Source organism: Pseudorasbora parva, chromosome 4, assembly GCF_024679245.1.
Source record: "Pseudorasbora parva isolate DD20220531a chromosome 4, ASM2467924v1, whole genome shotgun sequence".
NCBI classification, from domain to species: domain Eukaryota; kingdom Metazoa; phylum Chordata; class Actinopteri; order Cypriniformes; family Gobionidae; genus Pseudorasbora; species Pseudorasbora parva.
Genome location: NC_090175.1, coordinates 30,656,472 through 30,668,867, shown reverse-complemented (window position 1 = coordinate 30,668,867; position 12,396 = coordinate 30,656,472).

Genomic DNA, 12,396 nt, shown 5'->3' with positions numbered 1-12,396 from the left:
ACTTGCAGTTTAAGCTCTCCGTTTCCCAGATGGTACCCAAGACAGTTTGGCTCAGACTTTGCCCATTCACATTAAGCTGGATTTTATTGGGGTTTTCCACAGCCTGTGTGGAACAATACCTGTTGATATTGTAAATGGTAGGAACATGAACTGATACAGCCCCAGTGGGTTCTGAATGCTAGGGTCTGAATCATAGATGTGTGGCATTGGGTATGGAGCAATCCTTGATTGAGCATTCAGCTTCCTGAAATCAATGCAGATGTTTAGGGTCTTATTTTTTGGGGGACAATTACAATTGGGCTACTCCATTTATCTTGAAGGACTCTACACCAATTATGCTCCCAGTTCCAGCATCATCTTGATTTCTGCTCCCAGGATTGCCACCAGCCTCTCAGATACTTGATACAGCTTCTGTCAAAAAGGTGTTGGATCCCCCTGAGAAAATTATTATTAATGTTAGAAATCTCTAACCTTTAGAGATTTGGTGCCTTTTTTGTTTTTTGGTATAAGAAAAATAATGATTATAATGTTATATATTTATGTGTTCATGCATTATAAATAAAAAATAAAACCATAAAAATAAAAAAAGTCAGATCAAGAAGGTGGATTTAATGTTGTACAAACCCGATTCCAAAAAAGTTGGGACACTACAAATTGTGGAAAAAAGGAGGATGAAAAAGGAATGAAATAATTTACGAATCACATAAACTTATATTTTATTTACAATAGAATATAGATAACATATCAAATGTTGAAAGTGAGATATTTTGAAATGTCATGTCAAATATCGTCTCATTTTGAATTTCATGAGAGCTACACATTCCAAAAAAGAGTGGACAGGTGGCAATAAGAGGCCGGAAAAGCTAAATGTACATATAACAAACAGCTGGAGGACCAATTAGCAAATTTTTAGGTCAACTGGCAACATGATTGGGTATAAAAAGAGCCTCTCAGAGTGGCAGTGTCTCAGAAGTCAAGATGGGCAGAGGATAACCGATTCCCCAATGCTGCGGCAAAAAATAGTGGAGCAATAGTGCAGCTGCACAGCATATACGACAGAGCGAGCTACGCGCTGATTAGTTGTTCTCTGGCAACTGCAGGAACCTATGGCGAGGTGGCTAAGAGAGCGAGTCAATAAGGGTCGCTGTAAAATCCCACTCTAAAGGGTCGCCTGAATTAGCATATTGAGGCCATAAAGTACCGTGTTCAGCCATAGGATTTTAGGTTAAAATCAACTGAAGCGATATCCTGAGAAGCACAAGCTAAGGGTGTTACGCAATACTCATTCAGGTTACATGGGCAACCGAGTGCGTTCCCTTTCGAGACCCCTTCTCTCATATTGCGAATCGGAACCCCTTTCAAAATGCTGTGCATGCTTACCTGCCCAAAACTATGGTCTGAGGAAAAAACCTATAACGCGTAAGATGGGTACAGTGAGCCCCAAGGAGGCAGACGAAGGTGGGCCTCGAATGAGGGCATAATATATAGGCCAGATAGAATCGGCCATGTGAATTATAAAACTTTAACCGGAAATAGTCAAGCCTTATAATATGTAATATAAAACACATGCTTGTGAACACAGGTTATACACTCACCTAAAGGATTATTAGGAACACTATATTAATACTGTTTTGACCCCCTTTCGCCTTCAGAACTGCCTTAATTCCATGTGGCATTGATTCAACAAGGTTGAATTCTTTAGAAATGTTGGCCCATATTGATAGGATAGCATAAGGCCTAAAGTGTGCCAAGAAAACATCCCCAACACAATTACATCACCACCACCAGCCTGCACAGTGGTAACAAGGCATGATGGATCCATGTTCTCATTCTGTTTACACCAAATTCTGACTCTACCATCTGAATGTCTTAACAGAAATCGAGACTCATCAGACCAGGCAACATTTTTACAGTCTTAAACGATACAATTTTGGTGAGCTTGTGGAAATTGTAGCCTCTTTTTCCTATTTGTAGTGGAGATGAGTGGTACCCTGTGGGGTCTTCTACTGTTGTAGCCCACCCGCCTCAAGGTTGTGCGTGTTGTGGCTTCACAAATGCTTTGCTGCATACCTCGGTTATAACAAGTGGTTATTTCAGTCAAAGTTGCTCTTCTATCAGCTTGAATCAGTTGGCCCATTCTCCTCTGACCTCCAGCATCAACAAGGCACACTGGATGTTTTTCCCTTTTCACACCATTCTTTGTAAATCCTAGAAATGGTTGTGTGTGAAAATCCCAGTAACTGAGCAGATTGTGAAATACTCAGACCAGCCCGTCTGCCACCAACAAACATGTCACGCTCAAAATTGCCTAAATCACCTTTTCTTTCCCATTCTGACATTCAGTTTGGAGTTCAGGAGATTGTCTTGACCAGGACCACACCCATAAATGCATTGAAGCAACTTCCATGTGATTGGTTGATTAGATAATTGCATTAATGAGAAATTGAACAGGTGTTCCTAATAATGCTTTAGGTGAGTGTTTGTGTCGGGTTGGATAAGGCTGGAAGAAAATCGGGCCTGAGAAAGAATGGCAATACCCAAGATGCGACAAAGAAGACCTAAGACAGTTGAGCAACTAGAAGCCTGTATTAGACAAAAATGGGACAACATTCCTACTCCTAAACTTGAGCAACTTGTCTCCGCAGTCCCCAGACATTTGCAGGCTGTTATAAGAAGAAGAGGGGATGCCACACAGTGGTAAACATGGCCTAGTCCCAATTTTTTTGAGATGTGTTGATGCCATGAAATTTAAAATCAACATACTTTTTCCTTAAAATGATAAACATGTATCTGTTTAAACATTTGAAATGTCATCTATGTTGTATTCTGAATAAAATATTGCCATTTGAAACTTCCACATCAATGAATTCTGTTTTAATTCACAATTTGTACAGGGTCCCAACTTTTTTTGGAATCGGGTTTGTACAAGGTTGGTCCACCTAGGCCTCTGATGGAACAATGAGGGGTACTGGTCCAGAAGCTGGTGCACCTCAGTGGAGTCCAGATGATGCTGATCAATGACCTCTAGCCTTTGGTTCTGGTTGATCCTCTTCCTAATTCTCTACCTCTTGACGAACCAGCAGTGTTATCTCAGGTTTGCTTGGTGCCACTTTACATTCTGTTAGCCGACTATGGTAAGTCTGTATACTCACTTAAAAATGTTGGGTTAAAAATAACCCAACACATAACCCAACTGTAGGTTGGTGCTGCCGAATGAAATGTTGACCGAGGACGAGTTATAGGACGGTGCAACCATACATGGTGTTAATGGACTAAATCTACTCCATCCAAACACAACCAACACATTTGTGGATGTGTGTGGATTGAGATGATTGAAGTAAATGTGAACTGATTTCAGTCTCAGCTAAATCTACTCCATCCATGTTTTGATCATCATTCTGAATCTGATCTGGATAGTCTTTGGAGGAAAAACAAGATTTTCTTAGCTTTTTGTTCAATGTTGCTTTTGTGAAACTTACCCACATTCATGTTGATAAAAAAGAATGCACTAAGCTAGGATAAAAAATATGTTTTAGTGTTTTGTTTGTATAAAAGCAGAAGCACTGTTCTTTTGTTTACTATATTGCATGTTAAGATATTAATACAACAAAATATTCTGGGGGCCATGAAAACTTTGTAACAAATTTGTCTGACAACTTTTTTAATAAAACGCTGGAGGGGAAAGAGTTAGGTAGCACTTAAAACCGTTAAAAAAAAAAAAAAAAAAAAAAAAATTATATGGCAGAGATTGATGTAAAAAGACGCCAAGGATTGTGGATGTCTTGCTGTCGGGTTAGGGCAAACCTCTGCATTTGGTGTAGTATTGGTGTTTAAAGGGTTATTTCACCAAAAATGAAATTTGTCATTAATGACACAGCTTCATGTCGTTCCACGACCATAAGACCTCCGTTCATCTTCAGAACACAGTTGAAGATATTTTATATTTAGTCCAAGAGCTTTTCTGTTCCTTCAATAAAAGTGTATGCACACAATACTGTCCATGTCCAGAAAGGTAATAAAAACATCATCAAAGTAGTCCATATGTGACATCAGATGGTTAATTGGAATCTAATCTCTTGAAGTATCGAAAATACATTTTGGTCCAAAAATAACAAAAACTATGACTTTATTCAGCATTGTCTTTTTTTCAATCCTCAAATAAAGATTCAAACGGTCATGAATCAGCTTATTGATTCATTATTCGGATGCATCAATTACATGCAGTGACATTGGCGATCCAAATTATGAATAAATACACATTCGAATAACATAAATACATTTCATTTTTGGGGTAGTTTAAGACCAGCCAGCAACCACGTGATGAAGCCAGAGGGTTCAATCTCGGGCATAATCACAATTGGGTGGGGCCAAATTCAGAAAAAAATGTTGTGAAACATAAGTCTGGACTGGGTAAACCCAGCCTGATCTGCCGGGCCCGGCGATTTTATTTTGTCCTGCAACTCAGTCTGGAAACCTGTACATTAATTTCTACTGTGTCTGTTACACTTTTGTGGGAACCAGTCACAGACTGCTTATCCACCTGAGCACTATTGACCGATTTAACATGATGACGGATAGAGGCTGTGTCCGAGATACCTTCATCTGATCGATTTTTGAAGGCAGCATTTATGTATCCTTCGTTGCCTTTGGTATCCCACAATCCTGTGCTTTCCATTCAGTGACAGTTGAGCTGGGGGGGAAAGATGGCGTCTGAAACTTGCATTTGCTGGTCAGTTTGTGTGTAAATGTATGTTTTTATCACTATTTTCCACTTCTGATGTCATTAAGAAATTACTAATGTAGTAATTTAATATGTGTTTAGTTATCACCAAAGCTCACTCTATTTTTCTGTATATCATTAAACTGTTACACTGCCTTAGAAGTCTGTCCAAAATTAGTTTTGTGAGATGCCTTCATGCACAAAACACTGCCTTACAACTCATTGTCTGATAAGGCAGCGAGGCAACAAGTCAGCTGCCTAGGTTTTTGGACGCAGCCAGAGAAGCGATGGGTCGTTGCCCGTTAATCATGCCTCTTGTGGTCTGATTGGTTGAAGGACTATACAGTTGCATACAGGTGTTAAAAGGATAGTTCACTTTAAAATGAAAAATCCTGTCATCCTTTACTCACCCTCAAGTTGTTTCAAACCTGTATATATTCCTTTCTTCAGCTGAACACAAGGGAAGATATTTTGAAAAATGTCAGTAACCAAACAGTTAACGGCATGGAACCATGGACTTCCAGTAGGAAAAAAATACTATGGAAGTCAATGGCTCCAGTTAACTGGTTACTGACATTCTTCAAAATATCTTCCCTTGTGTTCAGCTGAAGAAAGGAATACATACACATTTGAAACAACTTGAGGGTGAGTAAAGGATGACAGAATTTTCATTTTAAAGTGAACTATCCCTTTAATAAATAGAGTAAGGAATATATATATATATATATATATATATATATATATATATATATATATATATATATATATATATATATAAATTACAAGGCATTAGACCACTATTAGAGATAAATTACTACGCTACAACTATTTATTGATGTTTATTTTTGTCCTAATTAGGGTTTAATTACGGTCAAATTAATCTTCAACAAAACAACATAATGAGCAGAGATGATGCCTTGAGCTTGCCAGCTGCTGGGTTTGAGCTCCTCTGTAAACAAGATGTGACAGCAGCTGGGTCTCTCAGATATACTGTAATGCCTGTAATGCACAGTCTGAACATATAACATAGATTTATATAGTTACAGTATTCGGTGGAAGAGCAAGATCAAGAGACAGACAGCCTATTCTTCATATTCCAGTAAAGGTAATTTTTGGGGAACTGAGGCAAGAAAGAAAAAAAATTGATGTGGACAAATTTACATTGAAATATTTATATGAAACCCATGTTATGAAGTTTACAACCAAAGCTGACACTTTTTCATTGCTAGCTCAAGCAAAGGATGTTTTATGATTAACCGCAGTGCAGTTACACATTCAAGTTAATAATATTAGGAGGGATTTGTACAGCCATCTGATGACTGTAAAAAAAAGCTTGTGATTCCCAATACGCCAGTCAAACTGAATATTTTCATTGAGAACATTCCCATCACATACATTTTTGTCATTTTAATAAAATGTCACATTCATTGCGTTTGAGGGGCAGCCTACAGACTAGATTCCTCAGTGTGCATCTGTCACTGTCATTATTGTTGTAGACCAATAGCAACACCATGAGTACATATTATGTATTGCAACTTACTGAAGGACCAATTAGTAGGAAATACTATCAAGTAGGCTACTGTATGTTCACATTAAAAATAAGGTGGAAAGATAATATAATAGAAATATAATAGAAAATTAGATAATGCTGTATTTCACAGTGTCCTTGTTACATGTTACATGGATTTACCAAAGTAGTATTTTATGCATAATTAGATGCAACCAAACCCTAATTATACCATAAAACCTATAGTGAGTAGGCTACATAATTAATATTATTCAGTACCACCGAAAATATAATCGTTTCCATGAGTTTAGTTTTAGATTTATCTCTCCCTTTTTTGTCTTAGGGTTTAGCACCTCTTTGTTTCAGGTTAGAGCCGCACGATTCTGGATAAATTTAGAATCACGATTTTGTTTGTGTAAAATGGATCTCGCGGTTGAAGAGAAAAAAAAGAACATTTGGCACACTTATCTACACATTAAGAATACAGGTCCTTCTCAAAAAAAATACCATATTGTGATAAAGTTCATTATTTTCCATAATGTAATGATAAAAATTAAACTTTCATATATTTTAGATTCATTGCACACCAACTGAAATATTTCAGGTCTTTTATTGTTTTAATACTGATGATTTTGGCATACAGCTCATGAAAACCCAAAATTCCTATCTCACAACCTGTATTTGGACCTGTAAATGGTCATGCATACAAAACAAGCAAATCAAGCCATATTACATCTTTCTACCTCATTCATTATATTACTAAATCAGAGTTTGAAATAAAGGATATAAAAGGCTTTCAAATACTCTCAAAAAAGACAAATTCAAAATATATGTAACCTTTTCCATCAACAAACAAAAGTACATTATTGATCCACTTTTCCACTTTCTTCGAATACATAGCCATTAGATGCTTTGCTTGAAGTATATTCATGTTATTGAGTTTATGTGCTGCTACAGTGAACAATATTCTCAAGAAAAATCCCCAAAATAAAAATATCTGGTTTCAGATTTTTAAAAATCTCAAAACTTCTGCACCTTAGATTCAAATTTACCATGCAGTGCAAAAGTGTGTCTTTATCAGCTGAGCATTTGATGTGCATGTCAGGAATGTTCTGATTAATTTTGTTTAACCTAAGTGGAGTAAAATCTCTCAAGGAGACCAATTTGAATTCTGAAGATACTTTATAGTATGATTAATAATTGATAAAACATTCATATTAAACCTTTAAATTGGGAAGACATTGATAGTGTCATTTCAAAAGGAGTCTTGATGTGGTTGTGTAAGATTTATACCTTGGAGAAATATACAGTGAGGAAAATAAGTATTTGAACACCCTGCTATTTTGCAAGTTCTCCCACTTGAAATCATGGAGGGGTCTGAAATTGTCAACGTAGGTGCGTGTCCACTGTGAGAGACATAATCTAAAAATCTATATGATAAAAATGTGTATGATACAGCTGCAAATAAGTATTTGATCACCTGAGAAAATCAATGTTAATTTGGTACGGTAGCCTTTGCTTGCATTTACAGAGGTCAAACATTTCTTGTTTTTCACCAGGTTTGCACACACTGCAGGAGGGATTTTGGCCCACTCCTCCACACAGATCTTCTCTAGATCAGTCAGGTTTCTGGCCTGTTGCTGAGAAACATGGAGTTTGAGCTCCCTCCAAATATTCTCTATTGGGTTTAGGTCTGGAGACTGGCTAGGCCATGCCAGAACCTTGATATGCTTCTTACAAAACCACTCCTTGGTTATCCTGGCTGTGTGCTTAAGGTCATTGTCATGTTGGAAGACCCAGCCTCGACCCATCTTCAATGCTCTAACTGGGGGAAGGACGTTGTTCCCCAAAATCTTGCAATACATGGCCCTGGTCATCCCCTCCTTAATACAGTGCAGTGCCCTGTCCCATGTGCAGAAAAACACCCCCAAAGCATGATGCTACCACCATGCTTCACAGTAGGGATGTTGTTCTTGGGATGGTACTCTTCATTCTTCTTCCTCCAAACACGTTTAGTGGAATCATGACCAAAACGTTCTTTTTTGGTTTTATCTGACCACATGACTTTCTCCCATGACTCCTCTGGATCATCCAAATGGTCAATTGGCAAACTTAAGATGGGCCTGGCTGGTTTAAGCAGGGGAACCTTCCATGTCATGCATGATTTCAAACCATGACCATAATTCAGTTATAAGAATAATATAATGATCTTCAATTATTCACTTAATATGTTATTATTAGGCTATTACACTAGTAACAGTTTATCAAATGTATTATGCACTATATAGTAAACTATACATATTTTACATATCGCTGCTATGGAAGTTATTTAGTACAATCATTAACTGATAGTTGAAGGAGAATCTGAAAACCTAGGCAGCGGACTTGTTCAGCTAAAGACTTGTAAGGCAGCGTAAGTGCATGAACTTCTGAGGCAGCATAAGCAGTCTTCTGCAAAATAAAATTATCTTTACTACAATAGTTATTTCTCGCTAGAAATGACATCAGCAGTGGAAAATGTTGGTCAAAAATTTACATTTACACACAAACTGGCCAGCAACTGCAATTTTCTGAAGCCATCTTTCTTTTTCTAGCTCAATTGTCACCGAATGGAACACATAGGATTGTGGGATATCAAAAGTAGCGAAGGATACATCTATGCTGCCTTCAAAAATCGATCAGATCATCTCTCAGGAGGCAGGAAGTCAAGTCACCTTTATTTATATAGCGCTTTTTAAGTCCATCTGTTTCAAAGCAGCTTCACAGTGCTAACAAGGAAATAATGCAACATAATTTCAATCATCTGTACAGCCACTCTGGAGAAAACAGTGATGTTATCCAGCTAATTTTAATTACACTCACCTAAAGGATTATTAGGAACACCTTTTCAATTTCTAATTAATGCAATTATCTAATCAACCAATCACATGGCAGTTGCTTCAATGCATTTAGGGGTGTGGTCCTGGTCAAGACAATCTCCTGTGAACTCCAAACTGAATGTCAGAATTACTTACCACTTAAGTAATTAACAGAATTACTGTTCACTTACCTGGAACATAACCTGTCCTGGAGCAGGTTAGTCGTGGAGCATAAAATAAATGGCGATGAACACTGCTAAAAGCCAAACCACTTTCATGGTGCCTATGGGTTGGTGCAAATAAACTGAAAAATACCTGGATAGCCACCTGAACAGGTATTGATGCTGAATTTCGATCCATTGCCAAATTATAATCCCCCTCCCTCTTTGAAGTCGCTATTGATTGCCTAATCCTAACCTCTCCCCCCACATTTACTCCTACACCAATACCAGGATATTTCCCAGAATTCGGACCTATTTCTGTCCACAGGGTGTAATTTTATTAAAAACAAATGAAATCTAATACATTTTTGCACCACTAGTATAAATAAAAACAAGCCTAGACTTTTTTTTTTTTTTTTCGCTGCTCTCACTAATGATTTTAACACATTTTATTGGTGTTTTGTGGTTCATTAGCTGTTTTGGTGTTGTCTGTCACCAGAGTTTTCACATGTTATGCCATATCTCAAACATTATTTATCACAAATTAATAATAAATAAAAAAATGCATATGAATGAAATGTTACCTGAACTAATAAACTACATGCACAGATTAAGCAAATATATGCATTTTGTACTTTATTTTGCTTAATGGTTTAGTCCCATGGTTTAGTCATTATTACCCACATGCTCTGCATATAGGCACTTTCCAACTTTTTTTCATCAAAAGTTTATTTGGTAGCCATGGTTACCTATTTTCACAGTGGAGCACATGGATTTCAAGCTGCAAGACTGATGCCTTGAGGTCTATTCTTTGTGTTGGGCATGTACACTAATGTGTTGTATTTCTGTATTTTTAAACATTTTTGGATTATTTTTATCACTTTAATAGTTAAAATGGTGTACATTATGTAGAAAGCTAGCTGTCATCGTTCTAAGTCCTGATCTTTGCTTAGGCTAGTTTTTGACAAAAGTGTCATTACCAGCACAGTCATTGCCAGCACATTACAGCTTCTGCTGTAATTACACTCTAATTACATACCTTCAGCAATTCTCCTCTGCTGATCTTTCCTCAGTCACGGAGTCGGTTGATTTCTACAACCAGTCTCTGAGCAGCCTTCTAGATCTTCACGCGCTTGTCAAAACTAGAATGGTCACCTTCTTGCGCTCAGCCCCTTGGTACAACAGCAAACTGCGGAAGATGAAGATAGTTGGGCGTGTACTCGAGAGGCGTCTCAAGCTCTCAGGACTCACTGTTCATAGGCAAGCCTATAGAGAGCATCAAAAGGCCTATGCAAGGTCCTTGAGAGATGCTCAGTCTCAGTTCTACTCTTGCTTCATCAACAGCAACCCTGGAAATTCCAAGAAGCTTTTCTCCACTATAAATCACATCCTCAAAACGTAAACTTACTCTCTTTCAGAAGCCACAGAAGAGAGGTGCAATAAGTTCATGACCTTTTTTAGTAACAAAGTAGACAACATCCACTTGCTCCTATCTAGCACCTCTGCTCTGCCTGTCCCATCTGTTGATCCACAGCCAGGGACCTTCCAACATCTCTGCTGCTTCTCTATCATCTATTTCTATCATCACACATAATTGACTACATCATCAGAATAATGAAACCATCCACCTGTGCACTATATCCTTTTCCCACAGCCTTGGTAAAATCTAACCTCTGTGTCTTAAGTCCCTTTATAAACAAGATCATTAATAATTCCCTCCAGGCTGGCCATGTTCCTTCATCTCTAAAAACTGCTATCATCAGACCACTTCTTAAAAAACCCACTTTAGACCCAGATGTTATTGACAACTACAGGCCCATCTCCAACCTCCTATACCTTTCTAAGGGGCTGGAAAAAGTTGTTGCTGCACAGCTTCAGGTCCATTTGGAGCAAAAAAATCTATATGAGAAATGTCAGTCTGGTTTCTGCACAGGACACAGCACAGAAACAGCTTTGGTCAGGGTCACAAACGATCTATCGATGGCGGCAGATGCTGGTTCCCCATCCCTTCTTAACTGCAGCTTTCGATACTGTTGATCATAACATCCTCCTTCACCGTTTACATTCCACCATCGGTCTCTCTGACTGGTTCACAATGTCCACAACTAGTTTTCTTCTTATCTCACTGGGAGAACTGAATATGTTGCGTTAGGAGAAGCTACATCCCTGTCACACAATGTCACCTGCGGTGTCCCTCAGGCTCAGTGCTCGGCCCCACCCTGTTCATCCTCTACATGCTCCCCCTTGGCCATCTCATCAGCCGGCATGGAATTTCTTTTCACTACTATGCTGATGACACTCATTTTTTTTACTGACCTCTGCTGACCTCACACCATCCACTTTGATCACTTGCCTGGATGAGCTAAAGATGTGGATAAAGCAAAAGTTTCTGCAACTAAACTGCTCCAAGACTGAAGCTATCCTAGTCGGCACTCCACTTCAGGTCCACAATTCAGTTATCACCAGCATTGCTTTCTCTGATCAGGACATTCCACTTTCCACTTCAGTCACCAACCTGGGGGTCAGAATGGAATCGCAGCTTACTTTGAAGCTCACCTCAAACATCTCTTTAAGACCTCCTTCTTCCACCTCAGAAACATTGCCAAACTTCAGCCCATACTAACACTGGCAGATGCGGAGAAGCTTGTCCACGCCTTTGTCTCCTCCAGGCTTGACGACTGCAATGCTCTCCTTATCGGCATCCCTAGCAAAAATCTCCAGAGGCTTCTGTATATTCAGAACAGCGCTGCTTGGTTCCTCATGAGGGTGCGCAAATACGACCATATCACCCCCATTCTAAAATCACTCCACTGGCTTCCTGTGTCGTTCAGGATTGAATATAAGAGCTCTCTCCTTACCAACCAGTACATCCATGGCGACGCACCCACCTATCTCGACGCACCCACACGTAACCTCCACTCTGTTTCGACTTGTCTTCATAGGACTCCCAGGACCAAACTCTGTACTATGGGAGATCGGGCCTTCTGCTCTGCAGCCACCAGTTGGTGGAATGCTCTCCCTGACCACTTGCAGACCCCACAGACTGTATGCTTTTAAGCCTGGGCTTAAAACCCACTTTTTTAGCAGAGCTTTTGATTGATTTGTTACTTCTTAATTTTTCAGTTTTATTTATTTTATTTTATTTACCTA